Source organism: Chrysochloris asiatica, unplaced genomic scaffold (genome assembly GCF_000296735.1).
Source record: "Chrysochloris asiatica unplaced genomic scaffold, ChrAsi1.0 scaffold00053, whole genome shotgun sequence".
Lineage (NCBI taxonomy): Eukaryota > Metazoa > Chordata > Mammalia > Afrosoricida > Chrysochloridae > Chrysochloris > Chrysochloris asiatica.
Window position 1 is genome coordinate 18,984,287 of NW_006408571.1, and position 11,962 is coordinate 18,996,248.

An 11,962-nucleotide genomic window follows, 5' to 3' on the forward strand; every position below is an offset into this window, starting at 1 on the left:
TGACAGTTATTGGAGGGAGTGGTTAGTGTTGGACTTCTTCCTATGCAAGTCTCCACAGAAGCTCTGGCTTTGCATTCAGCTTTGGAATCCCTCTGGGATATGCCAGGTCTACCCTGAGATCTCACCACTCCCTCCAGTTAGGTTTCCCAGCAGCTGTCCCTTTCCCAGGTCCTTGTGGACTAACTGCCCACCTTCATGGTCTGCTCATTCTATTATTTTCCAGTCATTTTCCATGTTCTCCATATCCAGGATGGAGGCTGTCCCTACCTACCCTCTATCTACATATCTATGTATCTATCTATCTATCCATCCATCCATCCATCCATATAGCTAGCTACTCTTTCTTTCTCTCCATCACCAGGTTTCTTGCTCTGATTCTTCATTCCATGAACGCTTCACTATTTCCAGAGAGAATCATTATTCATTTCCCAAAGGAGAACTCTTTGACTCTAACCTTCCCACAATAGTTCTCTCTAGTCTGCTCCAGGGTTTTTCCAGGAACAGTCCCAGACTTACAAAGTCAAGATCTTCAGACCAGGGCTAGTGTATTGGGTATCATTTTTAACAGGCTTCCTTGGAGATTTTGTTTCCCATGTAAGTGCATCTGTATTCATCCACCTCGAGGGAGTATCCCTGTAAATCTCTCCAGAACAACCTTTCTCCTTCTCTCTGCTGAAGTCTCCACCTTTCAGAGGCTAGACCATGTCTAATTTTTAAGAATTCTGATATTTTAGAAAATGAGGAAGTGACAAATCAGGATTGCAAAGCTTGCCACATATTCTAAATGTTTATATTTTTAAAAGAAAACATACATAATTGTGCAAAATAGAAAACTCATAGTACCCAACAGCTATGAGTAATGTGATCTGGTCACCAAAAGGAAGTTTAAAGCTGTGTGTGAACTTTTTCTTTTAATTAGGTTAGTGTCTGTCTGTATCTATCTGTGTAATCAATCCCATTTGAAAATGGCATCAAAAGCAGTCTAAAGCTGAGCCTGTTCTGGAATGTGAGATGTTGACACTCCTAATGTCCTCCAAGAATGTCCTTGTTCCTATCACTTCCAAAGTGTCAAGAGCCCCCTTCCCAGAATGTACTCCTACAATTGTCATGTAAGAAAAGAAGTAAATATCACTCACCTGAGGAGGGGAGTGCACTCAACATGGAAGAGGAATAAGAAATGGGAAGGTACAGCGGGGTGGGGGGGGGGGGGGGGGAACGGGTAGGCGAGTCCAGAAGGAGAGAACTCACTTCCCCAGGTGTGCTCTTTTGTTCCAGGCAAACCCTGCAGATGTGCTGACTGCCCCTTAGGAGAGAAAGCTCTAACTACTGAGCCAAAGCCTGTTATTATCCATGCTCAAAGGTTTTTGGTGACCCCATCTCGACCCAACCCCAAGCCTCTAATAAAGTCTTGAGTAAACCTTGGTCTCTGCTGTTTTACAGGGAACTAAGGGAAAATATGAATCCCTGTTTGGACCACGGTGGCTGAGATAACACTAATGACAGAATGCCAAGGCAGAGGTGTATCCTAAGGTCATGAGTCATTCCTCAGTGTCCACTGTTTCCCCCCGCCCCTTTTGGAGCTGGGGTTTAGTTTCAGGAAGGGAGTTGATGGGGTTCATTCTAGTTAAATTTTCCTCCACATTCACTTAGTGTTTCTGAATCTTACCATCAACTGTCCTCATTAAAGAAAGAATACTATACAAAGAGATTTAATCTCTTCATTTATGCTTGATTCCTACCTCATCCCTGGAAAACTCGGATTGAAAATTACAATCCTTGGCACACACTTAGACTTGGAGTTGTTCTGCTAATCTACTTTCTCCCCAGGGAAAAATACAAAGTCTTTCCACACCTGAAGGCTTTCGGCTTTCTTGCCATTGTACCAGAATAAAACAGTATCTCCTTGGCATCTTGTGCGCAAGGAAAGAGAAGAGTAAACGGTGGGGCCAGTGGGTCACATTTGAAGCAGTGGATCCTCCAAATTTACTCCTTTCTCCTCCAAAACAGACGCTCTGGCGTTACATTCAAACCGTAACTATGAGGATTTATTTAGCTACAATGTTATCATCTCCATTAAACCACATGTAAGAGACAATTCTCTGCTTTTATTTATAACCTGAAAGGATTATTTTTGAGTTAAGGCTTTAAGAATTCAGATCTATCAGAAAAGAACAGCTTGTGTAATGAACTTCCTGTTTTCATCATATTTGGACACTGAGCCTCCTTGTTGCCTGTTATTATTACGGAGTTAATATGAACTGCCTGGAGTTTATTTTTAGCTCCGTTGACTCTATTGTAAGGACTACATAACTGCTTTCAAAATGGGAAAATGTAATTACGGGATCTAACACTAAGTTGGGGATATTCTTAGGTCCTTTCACAAGGCAGTGGCTTAAAAAAAAAATGAAAATAGATCACTTTAAACAGCTAAAGAAAACACAGTTGTTTGATCCAAAATAGTCCATTGATCCCTTTTCAAGCTAAACAGTTACTTCACAGGGTAAAGTCGCATGTTTGTTTAAGGGATTTAGACATATCAATTTCTGCTTTCAGAGTAGGTGGGAGGGGGAAGGGAGTGAGGGAGAAAACGGGCAGGAAGTACACGCAGGAAGTGTAAGCGACATTCTGCCTAATACAGCTCTTGTGTGCAAGAGTGAAGGGCTGAAGTGGGCCACAGTGGTCTTCCTCTTCACATTTGTTATGTCCTTGAGTTAGGCGTTCACACAGACCACTGCCTCAATGTTCTCCTTGTCCACCTCCTCTGGAGATATTTGTCCACTCCATTCATTCATACATTCATTAAATGCAAACGTATTGAACACCTAAGAAGTTAGGTGTTAGCTGCTCCTTCCTCTCTGATCTCCTAGAACTGTTGTCTTGCCATGATACAGAATTTAGCACTGTGTAATAAAATGTCTACGGCCATACCACCCTGAATGTGCCCGATCTCTCTGATCTCCGAAGCTAAGCAGGGTCGGGCCTGGTTAGTACTTGGATGGGAGACCGCCTGGGAATACCCGGTGCTGTAGGCTTTAAAGGAGCTCTAGTAGCACAGTGGTTACGAATCGGGCTGCGAACCGCAAGGTCAGCAGTTCGAAACTACCAGCTGCTCCGAGGGAGAAAGATGAGGCGTTCTGCTCCCATAAAGATTAACAGCTTCGGAAACCCTGTGCAGGGTCACTATGAGTCGGAACCGACTCCACGGCACACAACAACAACAATAAAATGTTAGACAATCTCTCCTACACAACTGTGAGCTCTTCAATGTCAAAGTCCTTCACTGAACCCCTCATAGTCCCCAGTTCATAATATCAGTTCAATAAATATTGGATGGATAGAAGGAGTCTGGCTATTTTTAACACTTTCCACAATAAGGAACTCATTAAACCTCTACTATTCTATTAGTTTTCTGTCAAGTCTGTAGACACAATAGACAAAAGAGATCCTCTCACTTTTGGAAGTACTCTCTGAAAGTTTATAAAGTAACTTTGGATGGTGTTAATTCTTTTAAGTCACTACTATATCATTCAGGCAAAGGAATATTTATTCTTAATATTCCATTACATAATATTTGATATGTCATGTAGACTTGATCCACAAGCAGGATTAGACAAAGGCAAAGGTGTGATGTAGCTAAAATTTCTTCTTTTCTTCATTTAACAACCTTCTCCCCACTTTGGACCCTCAGAGTTTCAAGAATGAAACTGGTCCTCTTGATTCAACCACACTAAGGTGTTAGCTGTGTGTGTTTCCCTTCCCATGAGTGTTTACATTTTGGAGAAGGATGTCTTGAGAGTAAAATTATTCAACCATCAAGTTTTATTTTGTTGAGTACTTGTTATAGATGAAATCTTGTGCCAAGCCCTTCAGGGAATACAAAGAGGATAAAACATGCCCCGATCCTCAGAAGGTTTACAGTTTCGTGTACGGGGAAGTCATCAACTCATGAACTCTCAAGACACAAGACATGAAAGGATATTCATGATGGTGAGCTGACGCATGGGGTGCTACGGTCCCTAGAAAAATGCACAGAAACAGAAAAGCATGACTCTTAAAGATCATCTAGTCCAACCTGCCACTCATTCTTCTCTACCATCTCCTTAGCAATTCTTCAATCAACTACTTTCAGCAAGAGTTATTCAGAACAGGAAAGTCCTGTTGTAGAAGAGCATGAAAATTGTACTTGTGAAAAAGAATCTATACATATAGATTCCTACATTTGCCTGAAACTGGCTTCCTGTAACGTCTATCCATCCAAGAGAAATAGTACAAGTGAAATTCACTTGCACCTCCTTTTCAACGTGATGGCCCTTCCAACATTAAAAGAGATACATCTACTCTGGAATTTCTCTTCTTCAGTCCTTCAATGGCTGTTTACCCACCATGGTTTCCTGCCTTCGCATTAGTCATCCTCTTTGGCATATATTTGTCAGTTTTTCACTTAAAATATAGTATCTCAAAAGTTAATGTTTATATTATCTAATTTCTTACTGGATATCAAAGAAACATCTCAAATTTAATCTGTCCAGATACAAAATTCTGATCTGTCCTCACAGTCTTCCTCATCTGGTAAATAGCAACTCCAGTCTCTCTAGTCTTTGAAACACCTTTTCAAACCCACACCCTCCTATGACAGTTATTAAGGTTGTGTGTCAACTTGGCTGGGCCAGGGTCTCAGTGGCTTGGTAGTTATTTGTCAGTAATCCCTCATGATAAAACCTAATATAATGTAATCATCTCTAGGATGAAAGCTGCTAGTAAACAGTCAATCCATTGAAAGGAAGTTTCTTCAGGGGTGTGGCCTGCTTCCAATATAGTGGACTTTTCGAGAAAGCTTGCTTTGCTGTTTGCTGGGTCTGGTTTCAGGCTCATCATCTGACCTCTAGTTCTTGAACTTGAGCCAATGGCCCACTGTACTGTCTGCCAATCCTGGGAGTCAACATCAGCCTGCCTTCTGACCTTTTGAATTTGAACTTAGAGCTTTCCCACCTCTATAACAGTGTGAGTCATTTCCTTGATAAAAACTGGATGTTGTTATTGTCCAGTGCCTTTGAGTCAGTTCCAAATCATAGCAACCCTGTATAAGGCTTCCAAGGAGCATCTGGTGGGTTTGAACTGCCGACCTTGTGGCTCACAGTCCAATGCTGATCTTTTAGCACCACAAATCCAAATGCCAAAAAAAAAAATCCAAATGCCATCATCCCCTGCCTGGATTAGTAAAGTAGCCCCTTATCCAGGTTTCCAGCTTTCACCCTTTCCCCACCCCAGAATGATGCTCTTAAAATAGAAAACAGATCATCTTACTCCTTTGTTCAAAACCTTCTTTTTGTTCCCATCTGACTTTCAAAGTCTACTAAAATAGCCTATAAAAATGATTCTATTAAAATGATCTGGCTCCCTGCTCTCTTGATGACTGCATCTCACATTGTTCTTCCATATTCTGTTCCAGTCATGTCTGTATCTTTTCTTTATTTAAATCTGCAGGCAAACACCAGCTCCAGGAGTTTTACACATTCTCTTCCCTCTACTTGGTAACTTTTACTGGAGATATTCACATAGCTAACTCTGACCTTCCAAACTCTACCCCCACACCAAGTGTACCCTGTTGTTGTTGTTGTTATGTGCCGTGGAGTCAGTTCCAACTCATAGCGACCCTGTACAAGGTTTCCGAGGTTGTAAATCTTTACGGGAGCAGAAAGCCTCATCTTTCTCCTGCAGAATTGCTGGTAGTTTCAAACTGTTGATCTTGCGGTTCGCAGCCCAATTCATAACCACTATGCTATCAGCGCTCCTCTCCCTTATCTATTGATTTTTCTCCATATCACTTAACACCAACTGTCATACTATGTTTTTAGGTTGTTTATTGACTTCCTATTTGGATGTAAAGACCAGGAGTTTGTCTGTTCTGTTTCCTGTACCTCAAACAGTCCCTGGAATGTATTAGATTCATATGCTGAACAATTGAAAGAATGAAAGAGCAAGTGAATGAACATGTTTATACCTAGCAGTATCAGATAACTTAGTAAGCAAAGTAAGCACAGGATTATTTACTAATCTGTAGTGAAGAATTCCACATTTTTCACCTCATCAAAGATTTTGCTTCTAGGCCTAGCACTATAGCACTTGTTTCTCTCCCAACCCCACAGAACCTTCTACAGAATCAAAGCCACTTTTCAAATGAGTCCTGGTGTGGCGCTGTGGGTTAATGCGCTGGATTGCAAAACTGGTTTGCACTGCAAGGCTAGAGGTTCAAGCTCACCATTTGCTCCTTGGAAACCCTATACCAAGTCGCTATCAGTTGGAACCAACTCAATGGCACTTAACAACAACAATGGAGTCCTGGTGTGGCACTGTAGGGTAAGCACATGGCAGCTCAAGGCAGGTTAGCAGTTCAAACCCACCAGCTGCTCCTCAGGAACCCTAAACAAGGTCACTATGAGTCAGAACTAATGGCACTTAACAATTGAGTACCCAATAAGCAACAGTTTCACTACAGATTAGTAGGTAAACCAGTTCTTACCTTGTGTTCCTGGACAATTCACCCTTGCCACCTACGTACGTTGAGATGAGACCTACAAAAGCAATTCTACTCAACTGCTAAAATTTTTTGCTCCATTGCCATCAAGTTGATGCCTACGCATAGAGACCTCATGGAGGATTTCCGAAGCAGTAAATCTTTATGGGAGAAGAATGCCTCCTCTTTTTCCCATGCAGAGCAGCTAGTGGGCTTGAACAACTGACTTTGCAGTTAGCAGCCCATCAGATAACCCACTATGCCACCAGGACTCCTTCCACCTAAGAAACTAACACAGTTTTACCCTCTGTCTTTTGCTAATTTCTTCTTAGGTTTTAAGCAAAGGTACTGATTTAATTTAATGATGAACCTTATGTCAAGATTTCCTTAAATAGTAGAGCTGTAGATGCTGTAATAAAATGGATCTCTTTCAAGGCTTAAAAACAGTCTATGATGAACATTCCTATCTAATTTTGAATTTTAAGGAATAGTTATAATGATGAGTAATTGATTTTTATATTTGTACAAAATGAAATGCATTTCTTCCTTTATGAAAATTGAGTACTTCAGGAACAACACATTTTTGGAGGAAAAAAAGTTCTATTGAGATCATTAACATTGGAAGAGTTGTGTCTCCTAAGCCTTAACAGCAACTAAATGGGCACCAATGGTATTTTCTTCCTTATTCTTACCTCTGTTACCTCAGCACTTCAATTCCACTGATAAGTAAGAAATTGCCAGGGGAAGTCTACTTTATTGTTGCTATTGTTAGGTGTCCTCAGGTTGACCTTGAGTCACAGAGACACCATGTAGAACAGACCCAGTCCTGTGGCATCCTTACAATTGTTACGTTTGTGTTCATTGCTGCAGCCACTGTGTCAACCTCTCTCATTGAGAGTCATCCTCTTTTTCACTGACCCTCAACTTTATAAAGTCCCTCCCAATAACATGTCCAAAAGTCTTGGCATCTGTGATAGTTAGGTTCTGTGCCAGCTTGATTGAGTCAGGATTCCCAGTTGTTTGGCAATTGATTGTTAACGCTATGATCATTGAGACAGGTTAGTTTTACTCCGCTGATGATGGTTGTTGCCATGGTAATCCTGCTCAGTATGAGAGGAACAGCAGATTCAGATATTTGGTGTCTGTACTTGGCTGAGGAGTCAATGGGGCTAGTGTGGTTTTGGTTATACACATTTTAGTTATAGCATGTTAGACACAAATATGACTTTATAATTTTCTTTATTTAGAGATCACATATATGGTTTATAGGTGTCAAGTTAACAAGGGGTGGACTGTAATAGTTAAGGTTCTGTGTCAACCTGATTGAGCCAGGATTCCCAGTTGTTTGGCAGTTGATAGTTAGCTGTATGATGATTGGCTATTAGCAGACATAGTTAACTCTCTGATGATTGGCTATGAGCATCCATTTAATTGAAAAGATGTTTCCTTGGGAGTGTGGCCTGCTCCCAATATAATGGGCATGTAGGGAAGATTCACACTCTTCCCTGCTGAGACTGGGTCTCACATCTGGGTCATCCTCCAACCTCAGGTTTTTTGAACCTGAACCAGTAGCCTGCTCCACTGTTTGTTTGCTTGTTGGGCCTGCCTACTGATTGCCTGGAAAACCAGACACCCACCAGAGGGCCCTGCATGCCTGTTCCTGTCGCTGTGGCTCATATGTTCCACACAACTGGTTTTGCAATTCACCTGCCCAGACCTTGGTTAACCATCACTCTGCTGCTGCCCCTACTCCAGGGTTGATATCCACACTGTGCCCAACTTGGGATTCCTGCCTTTTGCAGCTCCTGCTGATCTTGGTTTGCCTGGCCTGCACTTGGGACTCTCCTATGCCTACAATTGTGAGCCATTTCCTTGACATAAACTTCTCTTTATATGCAAATAAAACAACATATATATACATATATATGTATGTAATATATATATTATATATATGTGTGTGTGCATGTGTATTTTGTTGTTGTTAAGTGCAGTCGAATTGATTCCATTTCATAGCAACCCTGTATAGTGTTTCTGAGGAGTAGCTGGTGAATTTGAACTGCTGACCTTGCAGTTCAAATTGACCTTGCAGTCCAGCGCATTAACCTACAGAGCCATACCAGGAGTCCTAACAGAGCCACACCAGGAGTCCTAACTATAGGTAGGTAGATAGATAGATAGATAGATAGATAGATAGATAGATAGACAGATAGATAGGTGTTTTTGCTTTATCTAAGTGCTTCCAAGTCAGTTCCAACCCACAGCAACCTGGTAGAGGGTTTCCGAGGAGCAGCTGGTGAACTTGAACTGCATAGTTTGTGGTTCAAACTGACCTGCTGTCCAGCGCACTAATTTTTCTCTAGAGAACCTAACCTTCTAAGGAGCATTATAACAATATTTCTTCCAAGACAAATCTGTTTGTTCTTCTGGCAGTATCTGGTATATTCAATATTCTTCACCAACACCATATTCAAATACACCAGGTCTTCTTCTTCCTATCCATTGTTCAGCTTTCACACGCATAAGAGGCCATTGAAAAGACCACGGCTTGAGTCAGGTGTGTCTGAGTCCTCAAAATGACATCTTTGCTCTTTAATACTTTCAAGACGTCTTTTGCAGCAGATTTTCTCAAATGTAGTGTACATTTGATTTCTTGATTGCTGCTTCCATGGGTGTTGATTGTGGATTCAAATAAAATGAACTCTTGACAACTTCAATACTTTCTCCAGTTATCATGATACTGCTTATTGGTTTAGTTGTGAGGATTTTTGGTTTAAGTCAAGGTGTACTCTACATTGAACACTATAACCTTTATAATCTTCCTCACTAAGTGCTTCAAGTCCTATTCACTTTCAACAAAGAAGGTTGCATCATCTAAATAGTGCAAGTTGTTAATGAGTCTTCATCTAATTCTGATGCCACATTCTTCTTCATATAGTCTAGCATCTCAGATTATTTGCTCAGTATACAGATTGAATAAGTAGAGTAAAGGATACAACCCTAATGCCTACCTTTCCTGATTTTAAACCTCTTGTTTTAAATCCTTTGTTCAATTCAAATGTCTCTTGGTCTAGGCATATGGTTTGCATGAGCACAATTACGTGCTCTGGAATGACCACACAGTTACAATCCACACAGTTGAGTATCTTTGCATAGTCAATAAAACACAAGTAAACATCTTTCTGGTATTCACTACTTTCAGCCAAGATCCATCTGATGAGAATATAATTATATTCCTCATCACATGGCCCTTGTTGAATCCAGTGTGGACTTCTGGCAGCCCCCTGTTAATGTACTGCTACAACTATTTTTTTAACTACCTTCAGCAAATTTTACTTGCATGTGATACGAAATATAATATTATTTGATAAATTCTACATTCTATTGGGTCATCTTTCTTTGGAACAAGCACAGATATGGATCTTTTCCCAGTCAGTTAGCCATATAACTGTCTTCCAAAGTTCTTGGCATAGACAAGTGAGCATTATCAGCATTGCATCTGTTTGCCGAAATATCTCAATTGGTAGTTGATACTCTGTCAATTCCTGGTGAAGACTTGTTTTTCACCAGTGCCTTCACTGCAGCTTAGACTTCTTCCTTCAATTCCATTGGTTCTTGATCATATGCTACCTCTTGATACGGTTAGATGTGGACAAATCCTCTTTGGTACAGTTACTCTGTGTATTCCTTCCATCTTCTTTTGATGCATCCTGGATAATTTAAGCATGAGTTTCCTGATAACTAAAGCACAAATGAAAACACATGTTTTCTAACCAGTGTTAGAAACAAAGGAAAGCTACTATCTAAAATCCAGAAGGAATTTATCATGCACTTTTTAAAATAATGGATTTTAGGTAACACTAGAGGAGTCCTGGTGAGGTGCTGTGGGCTAATGCACCAGACTGCAAAGCTGTTTGAACTGCAAGGTCAGCGGTTCAAGCTCACCAACTGCTCCTGGGAAACCCTATACAGGGTCGCTATGGGTCGGAATCGACTCGACAGCACTTAACAACAACAAGAGGCGACATAGCATAGTTGTTGTTGTTATGTGCCATAGAGTCGGTTCTGACTCATAGCGACCCTGCACAGGGTTTCCGAAGCTGTTAATCTTTACGGGAGCAGAATGCCTCATCTTTCTTCCGCAGAGCAGCTGGTAGTTTTGAACTGCTGACCTTGCGGTTCACAGCCCGATTCGTAACCATTACGCTGTAGTTGCAATGATATTTGCAAAATATGTAAAAATATTGTTCAAATGAGCAATTCTTACATTGATTCTCATAAAAGTTCAGAGCATAGCGTTAACTTTTGAATTCAGTGAGAGCACTTATATCAGAAGCAGAGATAATCTGGTCCAGTTATGTTGCTTCTTAATACTGTAACAAAATAGAGCAACAGAGATTAGAGTTTCTAGAAAAGAGGCTTACAGAAACCATCTGTCCATTAAATTGTCTCTCTTCAATATTATTTGTCTTAGGTGAGCCTTTGGCAAGTGGGTAGTTACAAGTCACTTCAGGATTGAATTCTCTGACAAGTGCCTGAAGTGCCAAGAGTCTGTGCTGTTGATTATCCATATACTTTAAACACCAGATGTGCAGGAAGTGAAACTGACATTCTGTCAGATTTTAAGAACCTGACTTGTATCCTTGCCATTTCATTTCTGCACAAAGATGAACTGCAGGGGTCCTTACAGGTGACACCAATACTTTGCTCAAAAAGGAGTTTGAATCCACTCACATCTAGACAAGTACTCTTTTGAGGACCCTGAGTTTTTCACCATATTGTAGAAAAAGATTTGGTCCCAGACCTTTTGTTATTGCAGGAGTGGGCAATCAACAATACCAATGAAAACAACACAACAAAACACCTTCATGGGGGTGCCAGTTGGACAAATTGCTGGTTCTCCTATCAAGAAAAGTTAGCTGGAGACAAAGAAAGGGAGTGATCCTTGGACCAGAGGAGTTGATGTCTTGGTTAAGCTTATCTGATACTATCAGTTTAAATGTTGGAAAGCATCTGCCAAAAACAGCAATTTTTGCTCTGATAGAGTTGAGCTGCTCTTTCTAAAAATAATTAGTCAGCAGGTTCAGCTGTTTCTTTTATAGTATTGTTTATTACAAAACATTACAAAAACATTGACAAAACTCAAAATAAAAGGAAGAAAAATCCACCCAAAATGCTGCCATCCAACAAACCAAACTGTTTACATTTTTTTTCATGCTCCCTTTCAGTCCTTGTCCATATGTAGACAGAATTTTTAGAGTTGTCATCATAGCACAGATAGAATTTTGTAGTCAGGTTTATTTCAATTAGAGTTGTAAAGCATTTCCCATTTGACTCCATCATTGTCGTCTCTGAGGCTGGAAACAATCCATTCCTGCCATCCTCAGTGACCACTCTAGGATCCTAAGTGGTGGAAAAGGCTCAGAAAGATTAATGATCGCCAGAATGAAG